The following is a 17,817-nucleotide window of genomic DNA, read 5'->3' on the forward strand; positions in this document are numbered from 1 at the left end:
CATTCCAGCTCTCAGATCAGCACGGTCCCTGATATTAATTCAGCGCAATCCGGTTTTGCTTCAACGTCTAAACCCATAAACAGCAATGTTACAATTCAGGATTGGAGCAGTCAAGGTATAAAGGCTAGCAGCAACACGCATATGAGTGAACTGAAGGTAAAAAAACGTGGCTATGACACAGGATATTAGCGACAGAGGCATAATTGGTAGGCAAGGCAACATACCCAACAGTTCACGAAATGAAAATAGCGCTGATATAAATAATAATGTGGATAAATCTAAAAACTTGGCAAACAACCCATCTACCAAATTAATAACGCAAAACCCACATCCCAATCTAATCATGACATCTGACAAACCCCAGGTCATTAACTTATCAGACATCATCCTAGATCATGCAGCTGAATCCATCTTGAAAAAAGGGCTGAATTTTGCCATAACCCCTAATAAAATTCCTATAGAAGAGGTTATCAGTAATATAGAAGTAGCCATTAAAAACTTAGAGATAGCAAAAAGTGAAGAACTCAGACAAGATATTGCAAAAATCCTGAGAACTGCTAAACCTCCTACATCTAAAATTTCCATAGAAGAAAAAAGAGCTTTAAACAACCTAAGAAAAAATAAAAACATAGTCATCCTAAAGGCTGACAAGGGCAACGCAACTGTAATCATGAACATAAGTGATTATGACAATAAAATGGAAGATCATCTAAACAATAGTGGATGCTATAAAATAATAAACAAAGATCCCAGTGAGAAAATCATGCGCGAAGTAATTAAGAAAATCAAAGAATCATCTTTAGATGATGTCACAAAAAAGAAAATCATCCCTAATAGTTCCATTATTCCTAGAATTTACGGGGCTCCTAAAGTCCATAAACCTAACATACCTCTCAGACCTATAGTTAACACCATAGGTTCCCCTACTTACCTGCTGGCAAAACACCTTGCCAAAAAACTTAGACCCCTGTCTGGTAATACCCCTTCTTATATTAAAGACTCCTATTCTTTTGTTCAATGGATTAATAACATAGAAATGAAAGACGAAGATCTTATGGTTAGCTTTGATATTGTATCTCTTTATACCACGATTCCTATTGATGAAGCTGTTGAGATCATGAGAAACCTCACTGATAAAGAAACTGTGGTTCTTTTAGAACTATGCTTGAAATCCTCGTACTTCAGTTTCAAAGGGATAATTTATGAACAAACTCATGGTGTGGCTATGGGTTCTCCTCTATCCCCCATAATTGCCAACATCTTTATGGAGCACTTTGAACAGAAGGCTCTTAGGTCATTTCCATACACCCCTGAAGAATGGAAAAGGTTTGTAGACGACATATTTGCTAAGTGGAGTCATGGAAAAGAAAAACTTGACCTATTCCTCAATCACTTAAATAGCCTCTCCGACCATATAAAATTCACCATTGAAATTGAAAACAACAACCAGCTTCCCTTTCTTGATGTCCTTCTAACTAAAAGAAAAGGATCTCTTGGTTTCCAGGTCTATAGAAAGGAAACTCATACTGAAAGATATCTACATGCAAATTCCCATCACCACCCTAAACAGAAGATAGGCATCATTAGGACCCTAACCACTAGGGCAGTGAGAATATCTGATCCTGACCATTTAAACAATGAACTCAACCATCTTCACAAAGTGTTTGAGCTAAATGGCTATAATAGAAATACCATCAAGAAAGCCATGCACCTATCCCTAAAGAAAAATAACAATAATATTAAGGATCAAAATTTATCAACTCCTAAGGTCTCCCTTCCATACATAAAAGGTACCACAGATAAAATTACTAAAGTTCTCAATAAACATAACATTAATGTAGCATTCACCCCTGCTAACACCATCAGACAATTATTCAACTCCATTAAAGATCCCATAAACCCTAACCTTCAGAAAGGTGTTTATGTGATTCCTTGCTCATGTGGTAAGGAATACATAGGTGAAACAGGTAGGTCTCTTAACGTTAGAATTAAAGAACACATTGTTGACTTAAGAAGAGAAAGAATTTCTAAATCAGCCCTAGCAGAACATGTTCACTCTTCCTCTCATTACATCTGCATGGAAGAAGCCAAACTTGTTAGAAAAGAAGAACACTATCTTAAAAGGAAAATTAAAGAAGCCATTGAAATAGAAAAAAGGAAAAACAACTTTAACCGGGATGATGGATTAAAACTAAGTAACACTTGGAAACCTTTACTTGAAATCCTAAAAAAACAATAATCAGCTCTTACCCCTTATATTAACCTATTCCCTCCTCTCTTAAAAATTAGTATAAAATTTACCGTAATCATCCTCCTTAAACATTAAATCATTTGACTAATCTAAACATAAATCAATAATAGATTACTTCTCATATAACTTGATAACATTAAAACACAACTAATAAAATACATATAGTTGTAAATTTAAACAATTAAAAATTAACCATAGGAATTATAGATAATACTATAAAAATATCTCTCCAATCCTATAAGATTAATTATTTATTGAGATTAAGTAATTGAATATATAAATTAAATAAAACCAGCTAACCAAATATAAATACTTTAATTGGTAAGGAAATAAATAAATATTCTTAAATATTAAAATTAAGTTAATTTTTACTAATTAAATCAAATAAAGTAGTTAAGTGATTGATAATTTTTACACAAAAGTAATAAATATAATAATTAAATCAATAAATAGTAAATTTAAGTAATTAATTTATATCTCATCAATTAATTAGTTAATTAATCAAATTAATAAATCAATAAACATATTAAAATAATAATAATAATAATAATATATATATATATATATATATATATATATATATATATATATAGTATTCAATCAACTCTTTTAATTAAAAATATAGAATTAAATTAAAAATTAAAAATTTAAAAATTAAAATAAAATAAAGTAAATAATAATAAATAAATAAATAATAATTAAGAATAATAATAAATAAATAAAACAAATAAATAATTAAATAATTAATTTTAACACATTAATAAATTAAGTAAATCATTATTCAAAATAATTAATTTTATATATAAATAAATTAGTAAACATGATAATTAAACCTATAAAATACAAAATTAATTAAGTAACCTATTTATCCCCTTAACCTATTTATTAATTTAATTAATTAATCCACCTATCTAACTTAATAATTAGCTAATTAAGCACAATAATAAATAAATCAATTATTAAATAATAAATTAAAAATAATTAATTAATTAATTATTAATAATAATACATGATATTAAAAAAAATATATATAAAATCAAATAAAAAAATTGCTGACCTAATTTCTCACATCATTCCTTAATAACCTATATATATACCCTAAAACATAGCTCATGGATAAATCATTAAGGTTGAAGAAAATCTATTGTCGCATCCCCTGATGATGGACTCACTTGGTAGTCCGAAACGTTGGGTTCACAAAACTCTACAACAAGTCATTCCTCCTCTAATCTAAAACCATCCTCACCTGTATGGATTCATTATTTAATGACATTAAAATATACATTCTTTACCAAATACTGACAAATTGTGGTGATGGTCTTTCTATCCAACTTACTCCATTCTTCATTTGTCATTGATGAGGGCTTCTTCACTACTCCCTCAATCGGAAAATGTTAATCCTTTAAAATCAGTGTGTCCTCTATTTGCGCCTTCCATAAGGAAAAATTAGCCCCATTTAATCTCTCCACATCACTTAATGTCGCTATCTCCATGCTCATAATTCTTCCCAACAATAACTTGGCATACACAAATTAAATAGAACAACCTTGCTCTGATACCAGTTGTTAATAAAAGACAACAAAAAAAATTATTTTACCGAAAAATAAAAAATTTCATACACTAAAACAAGAAATAACCCAGAAAATTTACTCAAACACAGAACACGAGATTTACATGGAAAACCCCATTTTGGGAAAAAACAACAGGGAAAGGATTTAGAATATTTTTATTATCACAATGGAAATATTTATACATTTCATTCACTTTATTTTTTATCACCCATACATTTCCTTTTTTACTCACACCCCTATATATACAAATATTTCATTATAATACCATGGGTTGTGAATTCCATGCGCAATAACAACTTTGACTTTGATTGGTCTCACACCTAATAATTCATTTATTTACACATGGGTGGATGTATTATGCAATAAGATTAGGGATCATCGATATCAAGTGGCTGAGAGATAATTTATCGTGGTTCCATTTGTGGAGAGAAGTAAGAGCATTCTTACCAGTTTAGTCTAAGCCAAGCTTAGCATTTTCAAGGGATTTCTAGAAATTCTATATTTGAGAATCAGAAATAAAGCACATTCTAAGATTGAAGTTAGAGCAAAAAATTTCCCATCAATATGGAAGCCCATGAAAAAATATTTGGTGGCACACAAAAGGTTGCATACACTTAAAGGTTCAAATGGACTAGATCACCTTATTTATAGGAACGTGGAAGTTGGATGAAGGAACAATAATCACATGCAGATGGAACCAATAGGACAATTTATCTCAGCCCTCTACATCAATCCGATGTCATGAGAATTGTAGTGAAGGAAAATATAATATCTAAGAAAAGCCCATAATGGTGTCTAAAACCTAGCAACGAAGAGAATATGGAGCCATTATAAGTCACGACATTATGTACTTGTACATGCCTTGTTGTGTTAAATGACATGTATTCTTGCATATAAGGTCAAAGGTGTTAGAACTCTTCAAATTTGAGCAAAGAGTTGACTCCAAATAATTTTATGTGCATCCTCTAGTGCTAAAAAACTACTCCATTATGTTGATTAAGACCACTCTTTCTCGCCATAATTCGTTGTTCTTTGTTAATATTATTATTGAACCCCATGAAAATATGTTGTAACAATATATATTTTATTGGATTCACTACCAATCAAAATAGGAATTACAAAATAGGATTAAACCTCATTCTGACAAGAGGCACAATATTAGTAGAACTATTATGACATCTTGTGGACAACATTTAGGTGTCAATAAGGGGTCAGAAAATAATGCTTGTTAACTAGAAGAAGTGGGATAATAAACACCTTAAGTCTCAATCCTATAAGAGATCCTATCTTCATAATATATTTAGAAATCGATCTCATAATTTAAGAAGGAGCAATCCAATATTCCATAGTATAAAAACACCTACAAAATTCAAACAAAGGAAGGGAAATTATTTTTGGCATTGACATTGTGCTTTGTAAATAAGCTCATGGAGCCATCTTGTAATTTTATGATGAAGGCATCCATTGGATTAATCTCTTGTATATTCAGAGCCTTGTTTTCCTCTTATTTTACCATGTAATATTCTTATTCTTCATTCCTATTCTTTTCTGTTATGAGCGCAAGTAATGTAGTTTTGAATCTAAGATTCTTATATATTCAAGGATTTGTAGAGACTATTTGTATTTTAGAGGTATTTGTAATTTTTGGATTGTGTAAAATGTTTATATAATAAACAGAGTACAATAATTGTTGCTAATTTTGAGTCATAAGAAACTCTTTCTTGTACTCTTTGGATATATATTTTAAAAGCTAATGTTTTAAATCTCAATAAAAATGTTATTTTTTAATTCATTATTTTGTGCTTATCTCTAGCGTTTCATTTGCTGGATTCATTTATCAATTCCAAATAATTCATTTTTCCTCATCTCAAGTTTACTTTGGCTTCCTTACTCACTGTTAAACTCAAGATTTAGTGTACTTTTGTTTTCTTCCAGCTGCCACTATCAGCTTTTATGCTCTACTAGACAAGACTTCATGCCTAATGGATAGGCCTCTAATTACAAAGGTTTGCAATCTTTTGCACTAGTTTGATGCCATATTTCCTTCAACCTTTTTATCATGTTTTTTCGCTATTTCAAATCCAACATTCTAAGTTTAATGTTGTAAGTTGATGATTAGTGGAAATCAACTTATATTCCCCCCTGAGGGTTACCCCCTCTAGTATAAAGGCTAGCTTGGACTAAAAGTAGGCTTGTAGATGCCTTGGCATAGTTCCCAAGTAGCAAAGAGGATCTCAAGGAACAACAACCTATCTTAGAGAAAGTCTCGTTTGGATGATTTGGGGTCCTAAAAGTTTTAGAGCCCATTTGAGTCATTAAACAGTTATATTTGGGGTCAAAACTTCATGAACATAGTCTCTACCTCTCAACTCTATTATACACATTGATAGATTTCCAACAGGACAAAGATCACCTTTATTAAAGTTCATATGAATACATTATGCCTCTTGTAATTTGACATGTCCTATTGACTACCATGGTATTGAGTGGATATCATGTCAGCTCCCATTACTCATAAATGTCAAGCTAGTAATGTGTGGAATTTCAAGGAGATTCTAGAGGGTCCAAAAATCTAACCATAATGAGGAGTTGAGGCATGTAAAAGCCCTAATTAGGACATGCTAAACAGTGGGTGCCAAGAAAAGAAAGGGTGTAACACCTATAATATTTATTATTAACATAGTTTAACAAAAAAATGTGGAATATTGGAGTATAATAGAAGGAGAACACCTTATAACATCCTCACATATCACAATGTTAATATCAACTCCATATTGAGTTCATCTTTTTTTGTATTTGTATTTTCATTTTATATCTGAGAAGAAAGGAGAAAGGCATAGTCCTCACCTTTTGGTTGGATTTTTCCATATTAGGTTTCCAAGGGCATAACTTGTATTCATTATGTGGATGGTGCAATATTTTTTTTAGCTTCTTTTATTTTCATTTTCAAGTTATTTCAATATTTTGTGCACTAAACTAGTAATATTAAATGTTAATCTTAAGTAAAACACAATATAGTGAATAATATGTTAAAACTTGCAAGATTTGTGACTTTCTATTCCAGTGGAATATCCATGACAATTTACAAATAAATATTGGAAAACTACATAAAGTTTTATTGAAAAATACTTAGATTTTCATGTGATTTCTCAAATTTTGATTAGTTGAAAAATAATGATTTGTAATTTTTATCATTGTTGGTTTAGAAAAAGTAAAAAACCTGTAAATCTACTATAGATATATTGAAAAACCATAATCTTTCCAAAACTTACAAAAAAATATTTATTTTTTATTTATTTTCTTAAACTTTCCTTCATTGACAATTTGACTTTTGTACCCCTAAACTTTTATTATCAACATGGCCTTGTCCAATCAAAGCCTCTCAAAGTTTATGGTAATTCACAAGCATGAATAAATGATTTCTCTCAAAGTAATTTTTTTCCATTGGGTTAATTGGACCTAAACTGTGTAAATGAGAGGAGGATTAATGTTCCCCACCCAAGTTTCAATTCCCGCAAGTGACATATGTACTACTTCGACCAAATTTGAAGTCAATATTCCTCATTAAATATGTTTCCTCTTCTCGAAAGGTCATTTATCTTGATTTATTCTTGTCACATCTTAATTTTGTTATAAATGTTATTAATGTCCATGGTCCTTTATGGCTTAAGAAGGCTTTTGGGACTCATTCTTTGATAATAAAATAAATGGGAAGGAAACTTTTATAGTGGGTGGTGATATGAGCTTCATTTTAAGAACTAATGAGTTGTGAGGAGAAGATGGAAAAATGGACCCATTGCTACACTACCTTCTTCAAAAAATTGATAAGGTGGGATTATATGATATAGAACCACTAAATTCATGTCCAACTTGGAGAAATAATAACTCAAGGGGTGGTGTTATTTCTAAGTGGCTTGATAGATTCCTTGTGGCAAAGACAAAGGTTGTTCTCGAGAATTCTAGTAAGAGAAGCTTCTCCTCCACTTTAGGAAAAACTACCGGAAGAGGTTTAGCGCAGGTTCTCCTTATAAAAGTCGCGCTGGTAGCACTAGGTCAACATAGTGCAACAAGTTACCAACATGGGTCACCAGTGGTGAAAACCGCGTTGATCCTCAAAACTAGGTTTTTAGGCAAGTTTCTTCAGAACTCTTTCAGGGCAACTTTTCTTTTGTTCTCGGGATGCTTATGTATATGTTTCATGGTGAATACACTGAAAACTTTCGTCATTTTGACACTTCAAGATATGGGACAGGAAGTGTGACAAAATATTGTGTAACAGATGCCCCCTAAAGCATGAAGGCAGAACAAGGAGTGATGGATGAAATGCTTTACAAGTCAAGGCAAGGACCTGGAGAAACACCGTCAGGAGATCTACAAACCAAGGATGATACAATATATCTGACATCTTTGATGTAAGTATGCCTAATAATACATCTCTGAATAAGCATTTAACAATACATGAATCCACGACATGGACACAGCCCTCCAAATAGAAGGGATCATATGTATGGATCCACATCATAGACGTAGCCATTTGAATAGAAAGCATTATGTGTATGGACCTACGGTATGGACGCAACCATCCGTATAGAAGATATCATGTGTACAATCATGATTTCTAATAACTCCACGCATCCTAGATTTATTAGGCGAAACCTGGTGTCTTCATCTCTATCTCGACCTGACCAAAGTACGAATCTCACCATGTGAATAGACATGTCGGAGTCGAACATGTAGAAAACCACCCGATTACTGGTCAAATGATGTGAACCGTTAACAGGCACAAGAGAAACCACCAACTTTGCTAAATCCTATGTTTCGTGTCGATGATGTGGGAAACATTATGGCCCTCCTTCGACGGATCACTTCTTGTCGACTCCAGCTCATTATCCAAGAAGATGATCTAGAAACTCCCTTTCAATACCTTGGAGATTGCATGCCTCAGTGGCAGGTTCTTCGCATTCGACGATCAGTTCACATGATTGGATTTCGATCGAATGATTTTGCGAGTGTTCGACTTCAGCTTCCTTATTCACACTCGTGGATTGTGTTGTTGAGTCACCATTTTGTTGTGTAGACAATCCTTTCTACAGACAAAAACGATCCCTCTATTCATATGAGAGGATCTAGCAACAAACCAGATAAATATGTGCAAATTTTCCTAGTTTATATTACAAAATACAAAGGAAGATAGATGACCTACCTCACTCTAATGATAACACCCATTGATGTCATCCTTGATCTTCTCGATTCCAAGTTCAATCCTCTCTATACCGCTGTGGATGAATACCTGCAAGGAAGATCAAACAGAGAGGACAAAAGCATACATAACATAATTCATTCTAACATAAACTATGTGACAGATCAAGGAGTGTCACACTAAATTAGTAATGATTTACACACTTATAGAAAGCAAACACATAATTTATTATTAATAGAAAGTAAGGGAAGCATACAAGCACTTAAGCCTTGATGTTGGAAGCCTCCTTTAGGTGAGTTTCCAAGTCCTAGCCAAGACCTTCAAACACTCCTTTCTCCTTAGCAAAATGGGCAGGATTTAGGCATTGTTTCAACATAGGAAGGCAACCAAGCAATAGCCAACCAGTTTTGGATAGTAGGGATCTCATTTATAGGGAAGGAGAGGGATTTAAGGATCCATAAAAGGAGGGAGAGGTTCCACAACTCAAGGGAAATATCCATGAAAGTAGGATCAAGGACCAAGAATGGGAGATCTCACTCTAATCCTTATTCACCTGTAACCAGCTCGTCGTTCTCGAGACTTCTAGTAAGAGAAGCTTCTCCTCCACTTTAGGAAAAACTGCCTGAAGAGGTTCAAAGCGGGTTTTCCTTATGAAAGTCGCGCTGGCAACACTAGGTCAGCATAGTGCAACAAGTTACTAGCACGGGTCACCAGTGGTGCAAAACGAGATGATCTTAACAACTAGGTTTTTGGGAAAGTTTCTTTAGAACTCTTTCAGGGCAACTTTTCTTTTGTTCTTCAGTGATGCTTTTGTGTATGTTTCATGGTGAATACACTGACAGCTTTCGTCATTTTGACGCTTCAGGATACGGGACGAGAAGTGTGACAAAATACTATGTAACAAGGAGTGGAGGAATATAGGAACTTAGATAAAGTATTAGAGATATTTAACTCTACTTTTATTGTTGTGATTCTTAAGAAGTATTTCCTTAAGATTTTCAAGGATTTAAGGTCTATCTCACTCTCCAATGCAATATACAAGATCATTGCCGATATTATTGCTAAAGTACATAAACTAGTTTTTTATCCTTCCATCTCAAGTGAATAATTTGGTTTTTTCAATGGTTGTTAACTTCATAAAGCTGTAAGAATGGCATAGTAAGGTCTACACTCAATAGGGTAAATAAAAATCCCTCCTTTATAATTAAATTAAATTTATCCAAAGCATATGATAAGGTAAGTTGGTTTTGTCTCAGGTTAATAATGTTACTTGTTGGTTTTTCATGTAAGTTAGTAAAATGGGGCAAAGTTAGTTTTTCCTCTCTTTCCTTTTCAATTAATGATTAATATCTCTACTTCATCCTATTTCTAGCCTACTAGAGGACTAAGGTAGGGATGCCTATTTTGTTGAGAAATGACAACAAGAAATTCCAGTTTAATTTTTCCTTGATTTAAACTGAGAATTAAAATCGAATTCTATTCTCATAGCAACTTGTAAATAGTTAATTAAGTTTAATTAACTTAATTAGCTTAGTAATCTTGAGTTGGAAGTCTTTCTGAAGTCATGTATATGTTCTCCCTATATTATAGGGGTCCAAGATGAGTTAATTGTGAGTTGTAATTAGATAACTCAGTTTACTGAGTTACGTTCAATTAAATTAGTTCCAAACTGTGTGAGGAACTAATAGTGAGTTAAAAGTTAGTTGATGCACTAATGCATTAACTAGTGCTACTACAGTTAATGGAAGATTCCCTCATCAGAAACTCATGCATGTCGATTATGAGAAAGACCTAGTTGAGACTAGAGTGCAAGGACAATGTACTATCAGTTGTATGATTTACTGAGTTGTATAGATCATGCATGCAATGAGGAACTGAACCTAGAAGGGATTGCACAGTTTTGGATGCACTGGTTTCCCATTAATATGGGCTAATCAGCCATAGGAATTGCACAAGGAAAAAGCGGCTTGGAGAGATGGAGAATTGGCTAAGTGTTGGCCAAGAGTTTGCATGTGATCTGGAGATTGATTTCACTGCGTGCTGGGATTGTTCTTGTGAGAAAAAACATTGTATTGTCATCTTGGATTTATGATATATGCAATACAGATAGTGGGGTTTTGAGTTGTGGCTTTCCCCAGATATTTATTGTATTATGTGTACTTGATTATCTTCCTCTTGTCAATTATTGTTTTCATCGATCTATTGGCTTCCACTGGTTGAAAGTAGAAGTAGATTCTTGTCTTTTGCTTTAGTTCATTGCATAAGATTGTGAATCTACGGGATTTTCTACATGGTATCGGAGCTGCGAACAATATACTCGAGGAGATTTCAAAGTTTTGAGTTCAGGGTTACAAGTGAAATTCGAATTTGCATTTCATACTTCAGGATTGGCAGATGGTGTTCTATGATTTGCGGCTCGATTATGCCTTGGAAGGCACCTCAAATTTTATAACCTGGAGGGAAAAAATGGAGGTTGTGCTAGAATATAAGGGCTTGAAGGAATTCATTGATCAAGAAGTTCCTAAGCTAGCAGCATCTGATATACAGAATTTGACTGAATGGAAGAAGTGTGTGGTGAAGGCAAGGCGTATAATCCTTGAGGGAGTTTGAGACCACATTTTCTCGAGTCTCCATGGTAAGGAAACTTTGTATGTTATGTGGAAAACATTGATAGACTTGTATCAGAACAATAGTGACCAAAGGAAATTGTCACTGAAGGAAAAACTTCGAAAAATCAAAATGGAGAAAGGTGAGACTATTTCAAAATACTTGACCAAGTTCACTCAATGTCGTGATGAACTTGGAAGTGTTCGAATCATGGTTGCCGAGGAAGATATGGTGAGTCTTGCTCTTCTGGGACTCCCAAAGAGTTGGCATAGTTATCAGGACTTTGTCAATGGTCGGAAGAAGCTTCCAAATTGGGAACGATTGTGGTCGGATTTGATGCAGGAGGAGATCAGGAGGAACACCAGGGATGGCTCTTCATCAAAGATTGATGGTGAAGAAAATTGTGCCTTAGCGATTAAGGCGAAGAAGGGGAAAGGGAAATCTTCCCATTTCAAATTGGATTCTTATCATGGAGGTAAGAAGAAAGACATGACGAAAGTTAAGTTCTTTAATTGTCATGAGCTAGGCCATTTTGCTACAAATTGTCCACTTAAGAAGTCCAAGAAGAAGTCCTTATGAGGAGTGGCGGGTGAGACTTTGGCCTCTCAATTTGAATTGGACTTTTCCCTCATTGCATGCATGGTGTCATCAATGATGAGAAGTGTATGGTACTTAGACAGTGGAGCTTCATTCCAAATGACTGACGACAAAGAGTTATTCAGTGACCTGGAGGAGAAAGATATCCAGATGCATATCGAGATGGGTGACGACAGGAAGTATAGTGTTACTGGATTGGGCACGATTACTTTTCATAGGGAGCATGGGGCACTCACCTTAAAGAATGTTATGTATGTGCCCGGGTTGAAGAAGAACTGGTTATTCATTTCCATGCTTGAGGATAGAGGTTATGATGTGATCTTCTTGAAAGGAAAGGCGTTCCTTTGACACATAGCCATGGGTCAAGTAAAGAATATAGGGATTCAGGTGAAGAATCTCTATAAGTTGGAGGTAGATGAGTGTGCTGCTTTGAGGTCAAAAGCAGGAAGGATGCAGAGCCGAGACATTGGTGATTTTTGGCACATGCGGTTGGGCCACTTGCATCGTGGAGATTTGAAGATATTGCAGCAGATCTCCACTGGTCTTCCCAAAGGTACGCTTGAGCAAGTTGATACATGAAAGGGGTGTACTTTGGGAAAATACATTGAGTCTTCCTTTCACGACAAAGGCAGTCGAGCAGAGGCTATTCTAGAGAGAGTCCATTCATATGTGTATGGACCATTCTTGATAGCATCCACGACCAAACACATGTATTATGTTATATTTGTTGATGACTATTCTCATAAATGTTGGATATTTTTCATGCAGAAAAAGGATCAAACTATCACAAAGTTTTGTGAGTTGAAATCATTGGTGGAGAAAGAGTTGGGCAAGAAGGTTAAAGCTCTATGAAGTGATAATGGTGGTGAGTAAGTCTCAAACGAGTTTAAGAACTTATGTGTAGTGGAAGGGATTAAACAGGAGTTGACGGCACCCCATAACCCTCAACAGAATGGGTGGTCGAGAGAAAGAACAGAAGGGGGCAGCAAGGGAAATGTTGCATGACCAGGGCCTACCACTACACTTATGGGTTGAGGCATGCAACACAACTGTTTGTGTTCAGAACCGTAGCCCACATCAGACACTTGAGATGAAGACACCAGAGGAGCTTATTCTGGTAATAGGCCAGATGTTGGTCACTTTATCATTTTTGGGTCATCAGTGTATTTCCATGTGACCAAATATGCATGGAAGAAGCTTGAGTCGACAGCAGAGTTGGGATTATTGTGGGGTACACTGATACACCTCACAACTATCAGGTGTACTTGCCGATAAGTAGGATGACAGTGGTTCGCACTGATGTTTGATTCGCTAAGGAGAAGGCCATGTGAGTTTCCCTTGAGAGGTAGCTTGAGCTACATGCGGATGAGGAGATTTTAGCTCCTAAGGTTGAGGAGCCTCAAATTGATGTGGAGCAGCCACATGCAAAGGATCCGAGAGTGGAGACATCCACTCAGGCAGAGTCTTCCAAAGAGGGAAGAAAGTGCACTAGAGAGGTTGAAAAATTGTTGGATGATGCACGGGAGAATGTGGGAGCACCCACTTCTCAGCGTAGGAAGAGGAGGTCACCTGAGAGGTACACTGGATACATGGCTCTTATGGGCGAATGTGTTGTGATAGAGCCATCTTCCTTTAAGGAAGCAGTGCAGCAGTCGATTTGGGTTGATGCCATGGTGGAGGAGTATGACTCCACAGTAACAGTGTTTGGGATGTGGTCCCAAGACCGGAGGACAAGTCAGTGGTGAGCTGCCATTGGCTTTACAAGGTAAAGCAAGTTGTAAATGGTAGTGTGGAGAAGCATAAGGCTAGATTTGTGGCCCGTGGATTTTCACAAGTCGAGGGGATTGACTATGATGAGACCTTTGCTCTTATTGCAAGGTACTTATCAATCAGATCTATATTGGCACTATCAACACAGATGGTTGAAAGATCCATCAGATGGATGTGAAGACAACCTTCCTTAATGGCATGATTGAGGAAGAAGTGTACATAGAGCAACCTGAAGGTTTTGAAACCTTTGACCATGAATCGCATGTGTGCCGACTCAAGAGAGTGTTGTATGGGCTGAAGCAAGCACCTTGTGCTTGGTACACTAAGATAGATAGCTACTTCACAGGGTTGGACTTCAAAAAGAGTGAAGCGAATGAAAACCGGTACCACATAGTGGCGGAAGGTAAAGTGTTGATGATCTCATACTGACAAGTGATGATCAGCTGATCAAATCTGAGTTTGAGATGAAGGACATGGGGCTCATGCATTACTTTCTTGGCATGGAGATATGGCAGGGAGATGGGGAGTTATTTATATCTCAGGGCAAGTATGCCAACGAGATACTCAAGAGATTCTGCATGGAGAGTAGCAAACCCATGGAGACTCCTCTAGTAGGTAACTAGAGAAAGGAGGATCCTACTTCAAGGGAAGTAGTGGAAGTTATTGTTTACAGGAAGCTTGTGGGTTCACTCATGTACTCAGTGAACACACAACCAGATATGTGCTATGTAGTTAACCAACTTAGTCAAGCGATGGTTAGGCCTACCAAGATGTATTGGAAGGCGGCAAAGCATGTGTTGAGATACCTTAGGGGAACTTCTCAGTATGGATTATGGTACAGATGGATAGAGGGAGTGAAGCTTCAAGGCTTCACTGATGCAGATTGGGCAAGGAGTCCATCCGACAAGAAGAGCACATCAAGAGGGATCTTTAGTATTGGGTTAGCGACAGTTTCTTGGTACAGCGAGAAACAGAGATCAGTCGCACTCAATTTAGCAGAGGCAGAGTACATGGTTGCGAGTCAGGAAACACGTGAGGCTGTCTAGATGAGGAAGATCTTGGTTGGTTTGTTTGGTCAGTAGATGGATCCAACTGTGATTTACTGCGATAATCAGAGTTGTATCAAACTCTTTGAAAATCCAGTTTTTCATGATCGGTCCAAGCATATTGATATCCGATATCATCATCTCAGAGATTGTGTATTAAGGCGGATTATGTTGTTATAGTACATTCCCACTAAGGAGCAAGATGATGACATTTTGACAAAGACATTGTTAAGATGTAAATTCGAGTTTCACAGAGACAGGATCAGGGTAGCTAATAATCCCTTTCTTGTTAAGAGGGAGTGTTGAGAAATGGCAACAAGAAATTCCAGTTTAATTTGTCCTTGAATTAAACTGAGAATTAAAATCGAATTCTATTCTCATAACAACTTGTAAATAGTTAATTAAGTTTAATTAACTTAATTAGCTTAGGAATTTCAAGTTGGAAGTCTTTCTGAAGTCATGTATATGTTCTCCCTATATTATAGGGGTCTAGGATGAGTTAATTGTGAGTTGTAATTAGATAACTTAGTTTTAAGAAGAATTTAGGCGTAAATCACATATAGAAAGACCTTTGTCGACGCGTTTCGAACCAACTAGTGTGGTTCATCGTCAGGACAAGTTGAAGAAACAGATCCAATCTAGCGTGTTAAATAGTCTAAGCAGAGACTCCAACGGCTACAAAAGATTAACGGCTAATTTTTGACTCTAGGACCCAGGTCAAATTTTCATATATTAATTTAATATTATTATTATTATTTATTATTTTATTTATGGAACCAAGTTAAATTAGGTAAAAATAAATAAAATAAATTAATGGTTAGTTTTTTTAAAAAATTCATTTATTTCTTTAAATTATTACTTATATATTTTAATTAAAATAATAATATTCGGTTGATAAAAAAATGTTAGGATTAATAAAATTATATAAATAAATACTAGGTTAGTATAAAAAGTTAATTTATTTGTTTCTTAAATTATTCAATAATTATTATTTATTAATTATTATTATTATTATTTATTTTATTTATGGAACTAAGTTAAATTAGGTACAAATAAATAAAACAAATTAATGGTTAATTTTTTAAAAACAATTCATTTATTTATTTAAATTATTAATTAATTATATATATATATATATATATATATATATATATTAATTAAAATAATAATATTAGGTTGTTAAGAGAAAATTAGGATTAATAAAAATAAATACCATACTTATGATGGTTAGTTTAAAAAGTTAATTTATTCGTTTATTAAATTATTTATTAATTATTATATATATATATATATATATATATATATATATATATATATATATATATATATATATAGATAGATATAGATATATGTATATAATCATATTAGGATGTTCATAAAAATATATAAATAAATAACATAATTTTAATGGTTGGTATAAAAAGGTAATTTACTTGTAAATTATTTATTAATTAAAAAAAAAAAGGTAACATATATATATATATATATATATATATATATATATATAAAAGAGAGAGAGAGAGAGAAAAGAAGAGGAATAATAATAGTAAAAATAAAACATCAATAAATAAATAAATACTATATATATATATATATATATATATATATATATATAGTTAAGATTATATTTACTAATATCAATTAGGAAAACAAAAAAAAAATCAAACGGGAAGCGCGACATAGAAACAAAGAAGGCGAAGGACTGGAAAAAAATCCAATAGAAAACCAAAGATCAAGGAGGAAAAGGAAGAAAGGAAGGCACCAGGGGGAACGACGAAAGCGCAAAAGATAAAAGGGGGGGGGGGAGCGGGAAGGGGAAGAAACACTAAGACGAAAGGGCAGGGATCCAACATCTACTGATCTTCCAGCCGTCATCTCTGTTGAGATTGTTAGGCCTTCTTTCAATTTCAATAGCTTCCCTGAATTTACGATGATGGAACTGAGCAACTTTGGCAACAACCTTGGCCTCCTCTATACAAACTTGATGCTTGGTCTTATCCACATGCTCTGCTAATGCTGAAGACTTGGTTCTCCCATGTCTCAGGTCAGCTGCATGTTCGCAAATTCTCTGATGGATGGAGCGCCCTGTTTCCCCGATATAGGGTGTCCCACAAGAACAAGGGATCAAATACACACCCTTCATGTCTTTAGGGTCAACAGGATCTTTCACCGATCGGAGGGAATTACGAATGGTGCTGAGGGGCCTGAAGGTTGAGGGAATATCAAACCTCCTAAGGATCCGAGAAATCTTGTCCGTGGTTCCCTGGACATAGGGAAGATGGACACCTAGTCGGTGCTCCTTTGATTCTTTCTTAATTAACGCATTTCTATAGGCTTTAAGGAAAGCCTTCTGACCAAGGCGCCTACTATATCCATTCTCCACAAAGACATCAAGGAGATGGGATCTCTCCTTATCCAAGCTCTCATTATCCGAAATCCAAGGAAATTCTTATAACTATGATGGATCACAGAAGCCTCAATTCTACAATTGATAACTTAGTTTACTGAGTCAAGTTCAGTTAAATTAGTTCCAAATAGTGTGAGGAACTAATAGTGAGTTAGCAGTTAGTTGGTGCACTAATGCATTAACTAGTGCTACTCCAGTTAACTGAAGATTCCCTCACTAGAAACTCATGCATATTGATTCTGAGAAAGGCCCAGTTGAGACTAGAATGCATGGATAGTGTACTATCAGTTGTATGATTTACTGAGTTGTATAGATCATGGATGTAATCAGGAACTGAACCTAGAAGGGATTGTGCAGTTTTGGATGCA

Source organism: Pinus tabuliformis, chromosome 3_1 (assembly GCF_031772625.1).
Source record: "Pinus tabuliformis cultivar Carrire ecotype Pingquan chromosome 3_1, CPIR1, whole genome shotgun sequence".
Lineage (NCBI taxonomy): Eukaryota > Viridiplantae > Streptophyta > Pinopsida > Pinales > Pinaceae > Pinus > Pinus tabuliformis.